A 12,477-nucleotide genomic window follows, 5' to 3' on the forward strand; every position below is an offset into this window, starting at 1 on the left:
TGGAGAAGGAAATGGCAACCCACTCCAGTGTTCTTGCCTGGAGAATCCCAGGGATGGGGGAGCCTGGTGGGTTGCCATCTCTAGGGTCGCACAGAGTCGGATACGACTGAAGCGACTTAGCAGCAGCAGCACCAACATGACAGAGAAAGCCTGCAACCAAACCTCGACCTACTCCCTTGCTTGGGCAGGTGCCTGTCCTGAGTCCTTTCTTTAGCTCCAGGTTCTGTGCAGGGAGATGGTGACCTCATGAGCGCAGGTTTCCTTCCTGACATCCTCTGTCTCTCTGGGGAGTCATCCCATTTACTGCAAATCATTTAGTTCCATCCCCACTAGTGACGAAGTGTTACTGGACCACCAGCAGGGCTAAATGTATTGTCATTGCAAGGCTGCCAAGTGGATTAATGGATGATTTCAAAACACACAAAGCTAGGTGGCGAGAGGAACCCACTCCCATTTCTATAGCCCTCTTTCCGAAAGAGGGAACAGTGGAGCAACCAAGTTTGGGCTGCCAGGTGATTGAGGGCCTTTCCCACTTCCAGGAGAGGTGGCCTTAGCTCTGCAACCATGAATCTCTGGGTCTCTGTTTCTTTACCTGTAAAATAGAGGCTGGTGGAAGGATGGATGACCATAATCTCTTCCATCTTTGAATTGCACAGTTCTATCCTAGCAGCTGGGATTGGTAAGAGCTCGAAGGAGAGTTTGCTGGGTGGTGTGGGCAGCAGTTTGGCCTCCTTTCTGGCCCTAAGGTTGATGGCTCTGAAGGCAGAGCAGATTGATCAAGACCACAAGAAATGAGAAATCTCCTCTACCTTTGGATCAATGGAAAAATTCATCCAAATCTCCCTAAAAGAACTCATTTTTTCCTTTTCTTTTCACATGTCTTTCAGTTATAGGAAAAATAATTTGGGCAACTGACAGTAAAGCTTTTGTTACTCCTATAGTAAAGAACATTTATTAAGATCCTGTTTGACCTGGAAATACAGATGGAATCAAATTATGGTTTTCTTTTATCAGAATGCTTTCCCCTTCTAGTGATTCTGAGCTGGATCCTGCTGGTAAAGTGTTGCAGTCCCAGGAAGACATGGGAGGGGTGGGGCTGGTACTGATGCTTTCAGTTCCAAGGCCTGAATAAGCGAACAATATTCGAGTTTTACAGCAGCTGCCCCAGACACCTGATTCAAGCCACAGCAACAAAATTTAGTAATTCCTCCAAAGAAAAGGTGAATATATATATATATATATATATATTTTTTTTTTTTGCCTGATGCTCGAGATACAAAATGAGCTTTTTTATTTCTTTTGATTGCTTTTATAAGTCAAGGAATGTATTTGAGATTTTCCACATAGTACGGCACTTCTGTAGTTTTTGATTTTCCTTTTTGAAATGGAGTAATTGGTTTTGCTTAGAGTGGTGACTGGTACAGTAACAGAACTGGCTAGTAGAGAAAACATAATTTTCAATATTAATAGTTTTAGTAGTAAACCGCTAACTAATCTATGGTACCTATTGTGCTATATCACTGGACTGTATCTCTGGCCTCTTAGCATCAAAATCACCTGGGATTTTTAAAAATAAAGACCACAAGCCTATTCCAGACCTACTAACAAAGTTGTTTTTTTTTTTTTTAATGGTTTGGATTTGCTTTTTTTTTTTTCTAAATAAACGTTTTAATAAGTTTTTAGTAAGTTTATCAGGTGCTCTGTTGTGTGCTGAAGAAACAGACTTACATGCCATTCTGCCCCGTCATAGCCCTTATGCTCTTCATTCTGGCTCTGTTTTACTTGGCTCACTCTCACCTCTCTAACTGGATTGCAAGCTTCTGCAGGGCAACACACCACCAACTTCTCTAGTGTTTAGGATGTACCGCTGCTATTCACTTTGGAGGTTTACACAAGAATCTGTCATTTGTAACCAGAAGGTCTGGCACACTTGGGGATTCTGACCGGTAGCTGGTGGTCCTAGGAAGGAGGATGCGGTGAGGGAAGGGGGAGGGGGTCAGGCTTGATGCTTCCAGATGCCAAGTGCACGTTTCCCTCCCTTCTTGAAAAGCATCTGCTGTTGGGGTCCTTCCTCTCCCAGAAGTGTGGGTTCTGGGGTTCTGACACCAGAGAAGGGCCTTGTAGGATCGAGTTTGGGGAGTATGTGAGGCTAGAGGAAAGCGAAGGGAGAAATGATGACTCCAGGGCATTGCAGTCCTGTTGGCTGAAAATCTCAGAGTTCCCTGGGTGGGATCTGAAACTGGACCTGAATATAGAGAGCAAGGAGAGACGAAGAAAGAGGCAGATTGGTAGGTGGTAGGTTTGATAAACTTTCCCAGAGGCTTACCTCGGGCAGCTGCAAGAGGAGTGGGTCCCAGCATCCACCATCCGGCAGGATCTCAAAAGCCTGCCTCTGCTTGCCCACTGGCTCATGGGTGAGCGCAGTCGCGTCCTCTCCGTGACCTCCTCCACCACGTGCCTGGCCCCGTGGCCAGCGTGTGCTGGCCTTGGCTCAGACCCAGGTGGTTAAAGGCGAACTGGAGACCCCAAGGAGGTCCCGAGGAGAGGGTGGCAGGAGAAGGCGGAGGCGCGAGGACCCTCGGCTCCCAGGAGAAGGGACCCAGCAGCTGCTGAACGTAGTGTTAAGACCGGCATGTGATAGCCCGGCCTCGCAGCTATTCTCGCGGCCGAGCCGTGTTCACAGCGAGGAGTGAGTGACCGTCTCAGTGAGCGGGGTCAGCCCAGCAGGACCAGGTGAGGGAGCACCAACGCGGGGCCGTCGGGGAGAGGTGGCCAGCTCAGGGGGGGCGCAGACGCCTTGGGCGGATGGGGCGAGGGGGCAAGCAGGGGGGCACCGGGTCTCCCGGAGGCCGTGGCCGTGGCCGGCTCCGGGGGACTGGATCGCTCAGCACAGTCGTGGACCCAGATGTTGAGGGAGAGGAACCAGGTGGGAGGAAGGATCGGCTGGAAAGGAGCCGGGCCACGGGCCTTCAGGTTCGGAGCGGAACCTGCCCTGTGGTTTCTTCCACCGCTGGTCTCCCTCTACAAAGCGCCCTGTACGAGTCATAACCTTTCGCAGGAAGCTTATTTCAATGGCCTAGGGCTTTTTTCAGAAAGCATGCGCATGCAGGGGTGAGTTAAGGAGAGCCTGCCTTGGGGCCGGAGCTCGTGGACGGTGAAGGAGGCCGTGAAAGCCGCCTCCCGGCGGCTGGAGGGTGGATGCGTGGTTCAGGCTCAGCGAGCGGCTCCTCCCAAGTTTACTTTTCCACCTCCAGGTTTTCCATCACGCCTCTAGTTCATAGTTGAAACTGTGTAACTTGTATGAGACTATTTTATATATATCTAAATCTATATTATAAATAGTAATATAGATTTCCTAAACTTTCCTATTTTTTAAACAGAAATAATGTTATATGTAATATACTATTACTATATTGTATAGTTATATAGTCATATAAGTATATATAATTTTATTATAAATATATTATGAACTTATATTATGTAATATTATGTAATTATCTAAAAGTATACATTATGTCATAATGTTATATTATGTGACAATACTTACCATAATATGACTATGATAATCATATTGTGTGATTATATAATTAGTATATACCATATTATACTATATACTATATATTATATAATACTATATACTATATTTTGTATAATATAATTAATCACGTATATACATATTTATATTATATATGATATGATATAATTGATATATAAATATATTATTTAATGTATAGCTATAGGTATTATTATAGATTATCTATTGCATATTATAGTTATATAATAGACAAATTGTCTTTCTCCAAGGCACTTAAAGTTCTTTATGCTTTCCACGACTCTAAATCTGTATTATAAATAGTAATATAGACGTAATAATAGTGATAGTAAAGAGACGGCCAGAGGGCAGAAATATTCCTGCTGTTGCTGCTGCTAAGTTGCTTTAGTCGTGTCCAACTCTGTGTGACCCCATAGGAAAATGTAGTTTAGAGATTCCAGGAGACTTGCTGGATGATTCAGCACATTATTGGTAGAGACAGGAACAAAAGCTAGTGTAGTATGTGATCCATGGCTATTTGAGGCCATAGGAACACCACCTTAGACGCCTGCCGTGGTGGCCTCCTTCAAAATGGGCTTGCTCTTCTGTTTTCTGACTGATATCCTTGTTGGTGTTTCTCAAAGATGAGGCCTGGTTTCTGGGAGGTAAGAAAGCCTGAAGGGAAGCTTGGAATTGACCAGGTATCAGACACTCTGAGTGTGGTACAGTCGTGGAGACGATGGCTGCTTTTGACATCTGTGTGCCTTCCCTTCTCCGTCTCAGTTCCTGTCCTTCTCCTGGGAGCTCGAGGCCTGTCTTCTCAGGTTCCCGCACCTTCCTACCGTCCTCTCGTTTAATCTCCTACTCCTCTCCAGTGGCTATGGCAGTGGCCATCCAGGAGACACCTTTCTTCTCAAAGGTCAGTTCTTGGTCTGCATTAAGTCATTAAGATTAATATATACATTGGACCACTCCAACCATCTGGGCACTGTTGTTTCTATTAAAATTAAAATATACATTAGACCAAAACTCTAACGGCCTGGGCACTGACGTTTCTAAAATCAGTACCTGTGTTGCTGTACGTTTATTCCCTGTTCTCCCTTCCCCGTTCCATCTGGATGAGGTTAAGGTCAGGGACAGGAAGGCAGTGATCACTAATTTTCTCCTAATATTTGTGCTCCCCTTCTTCTGTGGTAACAGAGCTCTCAATTTTTAGCTCAGCATCTAGCTGACTGGAATAAACACTACATTTTGCAACTTCCTTCACAGTTGGGTATGACCTGTGACTAAACTGTATGTAGCCCAGTGGGTGCAAGTGGAAATATTGTGCAGCCCATTTTGAGAACTGTTGTTCATCTTGCTGCTTGGAAGGGAGATGCTGTCATCTTGGATCATGAGATCAAGGCTCCACGTGGTAAGAGCCACACGATAGAGGGAACCTAGGTTCCTGTCACAGTGGAGCAAACTTTGCAATTTGGATTGTTTATTTGGATTTGTGGAAGCCAGTGTTAACCTTTTTTTCATTTATTTCTTTGCTGATCGCTCCAAGCTAACTTCTAATGAATAGAATGCAATCTAGAGTGCAGCCTGTATGGATTGCTTCTGACCCAAGCCAATTACCCAGGACCCTGGAAGAATGATCATTCACCATTTCCAGATGATGGTGCCTTCCAGGTTGATGCTGATGTGTAGAACTGGGAGGGGATATGGATGTGTAATTACACGGTTTATTCCCTGGTTGATCAGCAGGAGGAGCAACAAGTCAATAATCCCCGGAAGTCCAACTTCTCCCTTCCATACACAAATCAGAGTCTTTCTGTTCATTCTTTGCCCAAAGCACAAACTCTTGCAGACTCCTCTCTTGAACAACTCCCTCCCATCCAAGATGGAGCCAATTAGCCTGCACAGCGTCTAGACCTACATTACTGTTTTCTTCTTTGAAATATGTTTTATTCTTACCAAAGAACCACTGGCAAATGAAGGGGGATGGGCACCAGGGGCAATGGCAGTGGGTATGTGTGGATCGAACCGGGACCCCCTGCATTGGGAGCACAGAGTCTTAGCCACCAGGGAGGTCTCTCCTCTGACTTTTGAAGTCACAGATGCAAAGCATTCCACAGTTGTGCTTGTTACCTTTTCCTTCCTCCACCTCTTGCCTCTCACTACAGGGTCTGGCTGTTCTGCTCAGTTTCTTCTACACTTACTAATTTAACCTGATTTATTTCTGCTAGGTACACTGATGCCTTTTTCTCTTCCTTCATAAAAGATCCCCTCCTGAATGGAGATGTGGACAGAGTGGGGGAGGGAGAGCGTGGGATAAATGGATAGAGCAGCATCAACATATATACACTGTCAAGTGTTAAGATGAGTTGCTGGTGAGAAGTTGCTATGTAGCATAGGGAGCCCAGCCTAGTGCTCTCTGATGAGCTGGAGGGTGGGATTTGGGAGGGAGGGAGGCTCTGGAGGGACTGGATCAGTTCACTTCAGTTCAGTCGCTCAGTCGCGTCTGACTCTTTGCGATGAGTTCAGTCCCATGAACTGCAGAATGCCAGGCCTCCCTGTCCATCACCAACTCCCGGAGCCTACTCAGACTCATGTCCATCTAGGCAGTGATGCCATCCAACCATCTCATCTCTGTCATCCCCTTCTCCTCCCACCTTCAATCTTTCCCAGCATCAGGGTCTTTTCAAATGGGTCAGCTCTTTGCATCAGGTGGCCAAAGTATTGGAGTTTCAGCTTTAACATCAGTCCTTCCAATGAATATTCAGAACTGATCTCCTTTAGGATGGACTAGTGGGATCTCCTTGCACTCCAAGGGACTCTCAAGAGTCTTCTCCAACACCACAGTTCAAAAGCATCAATTCTTCAGCACTCAGCTTTCTTTATGTATAATTATGGCTGATTTCCATTATTGTCTGGCAGAAACCAACACAACGTTTTAAAAATTAAATAAAAAGCATTTACACTTGAAATAAAACAAATGAGCTGGAGAAAACTCTCTCCAGTCTGCTGCTAGAAGGTGTGTGTAGTGTAATGTGAGCAAGGGAGTGCTGGTTCACTAGCTTTGTCAGACAGTGGAACCTAAGCAAGGGGAAGCCGAGCCTATCATATTAACAGGTCTCCCCACACTGAAGGGAGAGGGGTTTTATGGGCTGTGAACACCAGGGAGCAGCTTAGAATTCTGATTCTACAGTTAACGTGCAGTTAGGTCTCCATCTGTGGCTTTGAGGGCTATTCAGGAGATCAAACCAGTCAATCCTAAATATTCATTGGAGGAACTGATGCTGAAGCTGAAGCTCCAGTACTTTGGCCACCTGATGCAAAGAGCTGACTCATTGGAAAAGACCCTGATGCTGGGAAATATTGAAGGCGGGAGGAGAAAGGGATGACAGAGGGCAAGATGGTTGGATGGCATCACCAACTCAATGGACATGAGTTTGAGCAAGCTCTGGGAGACAGTGAAGGACAGGGAAGCCTGGCGTGCTGCAGTCCATGGGGTTACAAAGAGTTGGACACAACTGAGCGACTGAACAACAACAGGAGTTTAATGAGTTCCACCCATCTTGTTTGTAGGGTGCTATCTTGGAATGTGATTAAAACCCAAAACTTGAAAAAAAAACCTCGATCCCCTGCTAAACTTCCTCTCTGGCTTGGAGCCACCCACTTTCCACTTTCTCACCTATTGCTATTGGCTTTCCAGGTAAGCCGTTTACAGTGAGCTTTCGGATCCCAGTGAGCTTTCAGTGGTTTTGAAGGGCAATGAAAACAGCTCTGAAAAGATCCAGGCCCTTGCCTAAGCCTGGAGTCTGCCCCGATCACTCCCATCTGGGAGTCCCTACTTTCATAGGTTGAGATGTCAGAGGAAGGAAAAAGGGTGAGGAGAGGAGGCTGGAAGAAATAAGCAGCAGCCCAGAACTCTGAAAAGTGGCTCTCAGGTAGAAAGGTGAAATTCATCCCAGCAAGAGATAAGAAAGCTCTGTTTTCCCCTGGATATAGCCCGCATGGAATTTTACACCATGAAGCTAAAGGCACCCACTTTGCAGTGATATTTGCACATTACTTTTGCTACGACTGTCATGTTTTCATGTCGTTGGCAAGTGGAATACATATTCTTGGGTTGCCATTTCCCTCTCCAGGGGATCTTCCTGACCCAGGGATCGAAGCAGGTTTACTGCATTGCAGGCAGATTCTTTACCTACTGAGCTATGAGAGAAGCCCTCTTACACAAGAAATTATTCACATTTCCTCAGGGGTTTATTTCTTATTATAATTTGTTCATCTTTGTGAAGGCTTTTTATTTACTTTGATTGTGAATAATCTCCATTTCCTCCTTTAACTTTCCACTGTTAAATTGATTTGCATACATATTTCAGCCAGGGAAACATCTATGAGAACAGTAATGTTATTTGCCAGATTGACTTATTTGTCCCTGAACCACAGTCCGGCCTGCTTTGAGGACATGCCTTACATGTTTTTGTTCTGCCTTTGGATGGTCTGGCTGTTTCTGAAACATTCCCTGGGCTGGGTCTCTATCCCCACATCATGAATCTAGAACTACTTGGATGGAGTCTCAGTTTTAGATTGTTTGGGTATGAGCATGATATGTGATTTCCAATCTGTCTTATGACCACTGTGTATACTAAGTCGCTTCAATCGTGTCGGACTCTTTGTGACCCCATGGACTGTAGCCCGCCAGGCTCCTCTTTCCATGGGATTTTCCAGACAAGAATACTGGAGTGGGTTGCCACACCCTCCTCCAGGGGATCTTCCCAACCCAGGGAAGATGCCCATGTCTCTTAGGTCTCCTGCATTGACAGGTGGATTTTTTTTTTTTTTTTACCACAGGTGCCACCCGGGAAGCCCCTTATGACCACTCCAGGGGCTTAAATCAGACCTGTAGGGAGAGAACAAAATCCTAACCCTGCCTGAAATTTTTACATTGTCCCAAATCCTGACTTGATGTTACTGATGCTCTCCCAAAGGCCGTTTTAATGCTGCCTTTTAGACTATCCCCTTGTTTTGGCTACTGCTTCCTTGCTTTTGAAAACATCTGGATCTCTCGAGAAATTGCTGGGACCACAGGGTCTTCTCCTGAGGAGCAGGGAGCAGAACTATGCACAAATAGGCTCGACCCCCGTGTCCTTAACCTCTAAGGTTAGTTGCTGTAAAAAATTCTGAACCACAGGAGTAACATGAGTGTATGTATGTGTTAGTCGCTTAGTTCTGTCAGACTCTTTGTGACCCCCTGGACTGTAGCCGCCAGACTCCTCTGTCCATGGGATTCTTCAGGCAAGAATACTGGAATGGGTACCCATTCCCTTCTCCAGCGGATCTTCCCAACCCAGGGATCCAACCCAGGTCTCCTGCATTAACAGTTTCATCAACAGGAAGCTGTTCAAATTTTTCTCTAGTCTGTCTGTAGGTATACCAGTGACTGCTGCTGCTGCTGCTAAGTCGCTTCAGTTGTGTCCAACTCTGTGTGACCCCATAGACGGCAGCCTGCCAGGCTCCCCCGTCCCTGGGATTCTCCAGGCAAGAACACTGGAGTGGGTTGCCATTTCCTTCTCCAATGCAGGAAAGTGAAAAGTGAAAGTGAAGTCGCTCAGTCATGTCAGACTCTTCGAGACCCCATGGACTGCAGCTTACCAGGCTCCTCTGTCCATGGGATTTTCCAGGCAAGAGTACTGGAGTGGGGTACCATTGCCTTCTCTGTTACCAGTGACTAAACTGTCATTAATAAATGTGACTGTATAATTTTCTGTCCTAGTATTTTTCTTTAGATTCTATTCCAATTTATTTGTATCAACATTACCCTCACCTTGGCATTCAATAATGACATTACTATCATTCCTGATAGCCATGCAGTTCATATGATGTAATTTTACTGATAGGCTCTTTTGTTTTTATTAATTCTTTTATTTTACTGTGTATTTATTGTGTTCTCTTTCCAATTAGGAAAGGGTTCTTGACCTTTAGAAATATAAGCCTTGAAATGGTCTTTTGGCCTCAAGCTGTAAGCTGAGAGTTAACCACTTAGTCTTGACTGGGGAAGGGTACTGTAGATTTAAAAATTTTAACCTTAACTAAATATCTGTTACTAAGCAGTTAAAGTACACTTAAAAAATGAAAAACAAAAGACTTTCAACCATTTAACAGAACTGTTGTCATTACTTTATATTCCATATTCATAAAATATACACATTTTATAATTATACTGTAATGCAATTTATAACCTGCTCTTCCCATTTCACATCAAACCACATACAAGAGGTTTTAAAGTCATTATTTTAAGTGGATGAGTAATATAATAGTGAAAAACCATTGAAGATAAAGTTGTGGTTCACATTCCTGTCTATATAATTTTAAAAATTCTGTTTTATTATTTCTCGGAATCAGGATCAAAAGGTGTTATATTTCATGATACTTAAACATATTGTCATGTTGCTTTCCCAATATACAATGATGCCAACAAAATATGAGTTTGTTAGTTTTTCTACAATTTTGACAGTACTGGATGTCATGATGAAAACATTTTCTGGCATTAGCTTACTAGATGTAGAATGCTCACTGCTCAGGGTTTAAGCTTAGTAACTGCATCTAATGGGTAGTGAGTTAAATGACCCAAGGTAGGCTGGTGGCTCCGATGGTAAAGAATCTGTCTGCTATGCAGGAGACCCGGGTTCAATCGGTGGGTTGGAAAGACCCCTTGGGGGAGGAAATGGCAACCCACTCCAGTATTCTTGCCTGGGAAATCTCTTGGACAGAGGAGCCTGGCGGACTACAGTCCATGGGTTGCAAAGAATTGGACATGACTAACACTTTTACTTTCACTCTTAAGAGAACCCAAGGTACTCTTTTATTCACTCTGAATAATCTGTCAGAAGAGCAGACAGCTCTTCTTTGTGTGGCCTAGATTGGAAATGGTAATGCAATAAGAAATTAAGATGCTCTGAGAGAATATCCATTGTGCATCCGCATATTGTTTTATTCATCTTGTCAGGCTGTGGGGGAGTTAAGGCCTCTGACTGAACACTAGAGAGCGCCCGTGGCTACAGAATAGCTCTGCTCTGCCTTCTCATTCAAGCTTCCTTGGCATTGTCTGGCTGTGGCACCAAGGCAGGTGGCCTAATAAATGCTGCTTCATTTACTCCCTGACGTGACAGTCTCAGACAATCAGAAATGCAAAGGGATGTTTACCCCTTGGAGACTTGTCTCTTTTCTAGCAATGCACTGTTCGGGTGCTTTCAAGAATAAAAATACTGAGAGTTTGCTGTGGAGCATACGAAGATGCTGCAACAAAACCTCTGTGGAGGGATCTGGGCTGCAGACACAAAGAGGAAGGATGGCTCCCGTGCTTGGGAACTGAACCCAGACAGTGGCCCTTGGAAATCTTAATTGTTCCTTTGGGTTGAGTTGGGGCTGGGACAGGGAGGGGATCAGAGGAAGGTGGAGAGGAGTGGAAGAGACCCACGGGCTCCTGGGAGGGGATGGAAAATGAGGGAAAGAGAAGTAGCCTCGAGCCCCTGGAGCCTGGCTTGATCATCCTGCAGGAAAAGAGGAAACAGCGTGGCCCATGATTGTTCTGCTCCCATTGAAATAATTAGCACAATAGTTGGTCTTGAGTCTAGGTAGCCTCTTTCTCTGAGGGGCTCAGAGGACTCAATCTCATTAGCCCTGAGGGCAGCTGGAAGAGGATGACTCCCCAGTGCCACCCAGGTTCCTGAGCTGGAAATCCAGTCCCCAAAAGGGGAGGGCAGTGAGGCCGGACAGAAGTGGGGCCACGTCTCTGTCTTACGTGGTAGCTGACGGTGATCGTGTGGGGTCTTCCTGGGACTGCTGTCTCTAGGCTAGGGGGAGAAGCTCGAAGAATCACCTTCCTGCAGACTTACACCTTCTCCAGAGCCTTCCTCTTTCAGTGTTCTGCCTCAGTTTCTCTTGGTTCTGTCTTCAAACAAACTCAGGTTTCTTTTGCATTAAAAACAAAACCCTTCAAAAAATCACGCTTCCTCCTCAATCTGCAATACCTTGGAGCAAACTTCTTGTCTTTATCTTTCTTTCCAACATCTAGAAGGGTGGATTTGTATAACAGAAAGAGATTTGAAACAACAATCCTAGCTGTTGACATACATTTTGATTTAGGCAAAAGGTGAACTATTACTCAAAGTATTAAAAACAGTATTTTAAAACTATTTAGTTACACAGGAAAATTCTCCAGATAGAATTTAAATGAAGCAGTCAGGAATAAACGTGCATTAAGGTATGATTCCAAAAAAACCAATACAAACCTTCCTAAAATATACATAAAAAAATGTCTGGAGGGAACTATCCGAAGATGTTCTTAGTGTTTCTCTCTGGGGTGGAAGTATGGGAAATTAAAATTTTTTTCCTTATATGTCCTCAAAATTTTTAAAATTGGTATTAATTTTAAAATTATAAGAGGCCTTGTTATTATCTGTCTTGTTTTTTTGCACTTCTTCTAACTAACTGCCTCTTTTACCAACCCTTGCCTCTCACCTTTCATCTCCCAATCTCTCCTGAAGTTGTTTTTTTTCTGGGATTACAAAGATCAGAGATCATCTGCTTTTTAAATTAATTAATTAAAATTTTTTTCCTGCACTGGGCCTCTCTTTTGGTTCCTGGGCTTCTTTAGTTGCAGCTCATGGATTTAGTTGCCTTGAGGCATAAGGGATCTAGTTCCTTTACCAGGGATCAAACCCAAGACCCCTGCATTGGAAGGTGGATTTTTTTTTAATTAGTTTTTTTTTTAATTGAAGAATAATTGCTTTACAGAATTTTGTTTTCTGTCAAACCTCAACACGAATCAGCCATAGGTATACATATATCCCCTTCCTCTTGAACCTCCCTCCCATCTCCCTCCCCGTCTCAGCCCTCTAGGTTGATACAGAGCCCCTGTTTGAGTTTCCTGAGTCACACAGCAAATTCCC

Source organism: Bos mutus, chromosome 27, assembly GCF_027580195.1.
Source record: "Bos mutus isolate GX-2022 chromosome 27, NWIPB_WYAK_1.1, whole genome shotgun sequence".
NCBI lineage: Eukaryota > Metazoa > Chordata > Mammalia > Artiodactyla > Bovidae > Bos > Bos mutus.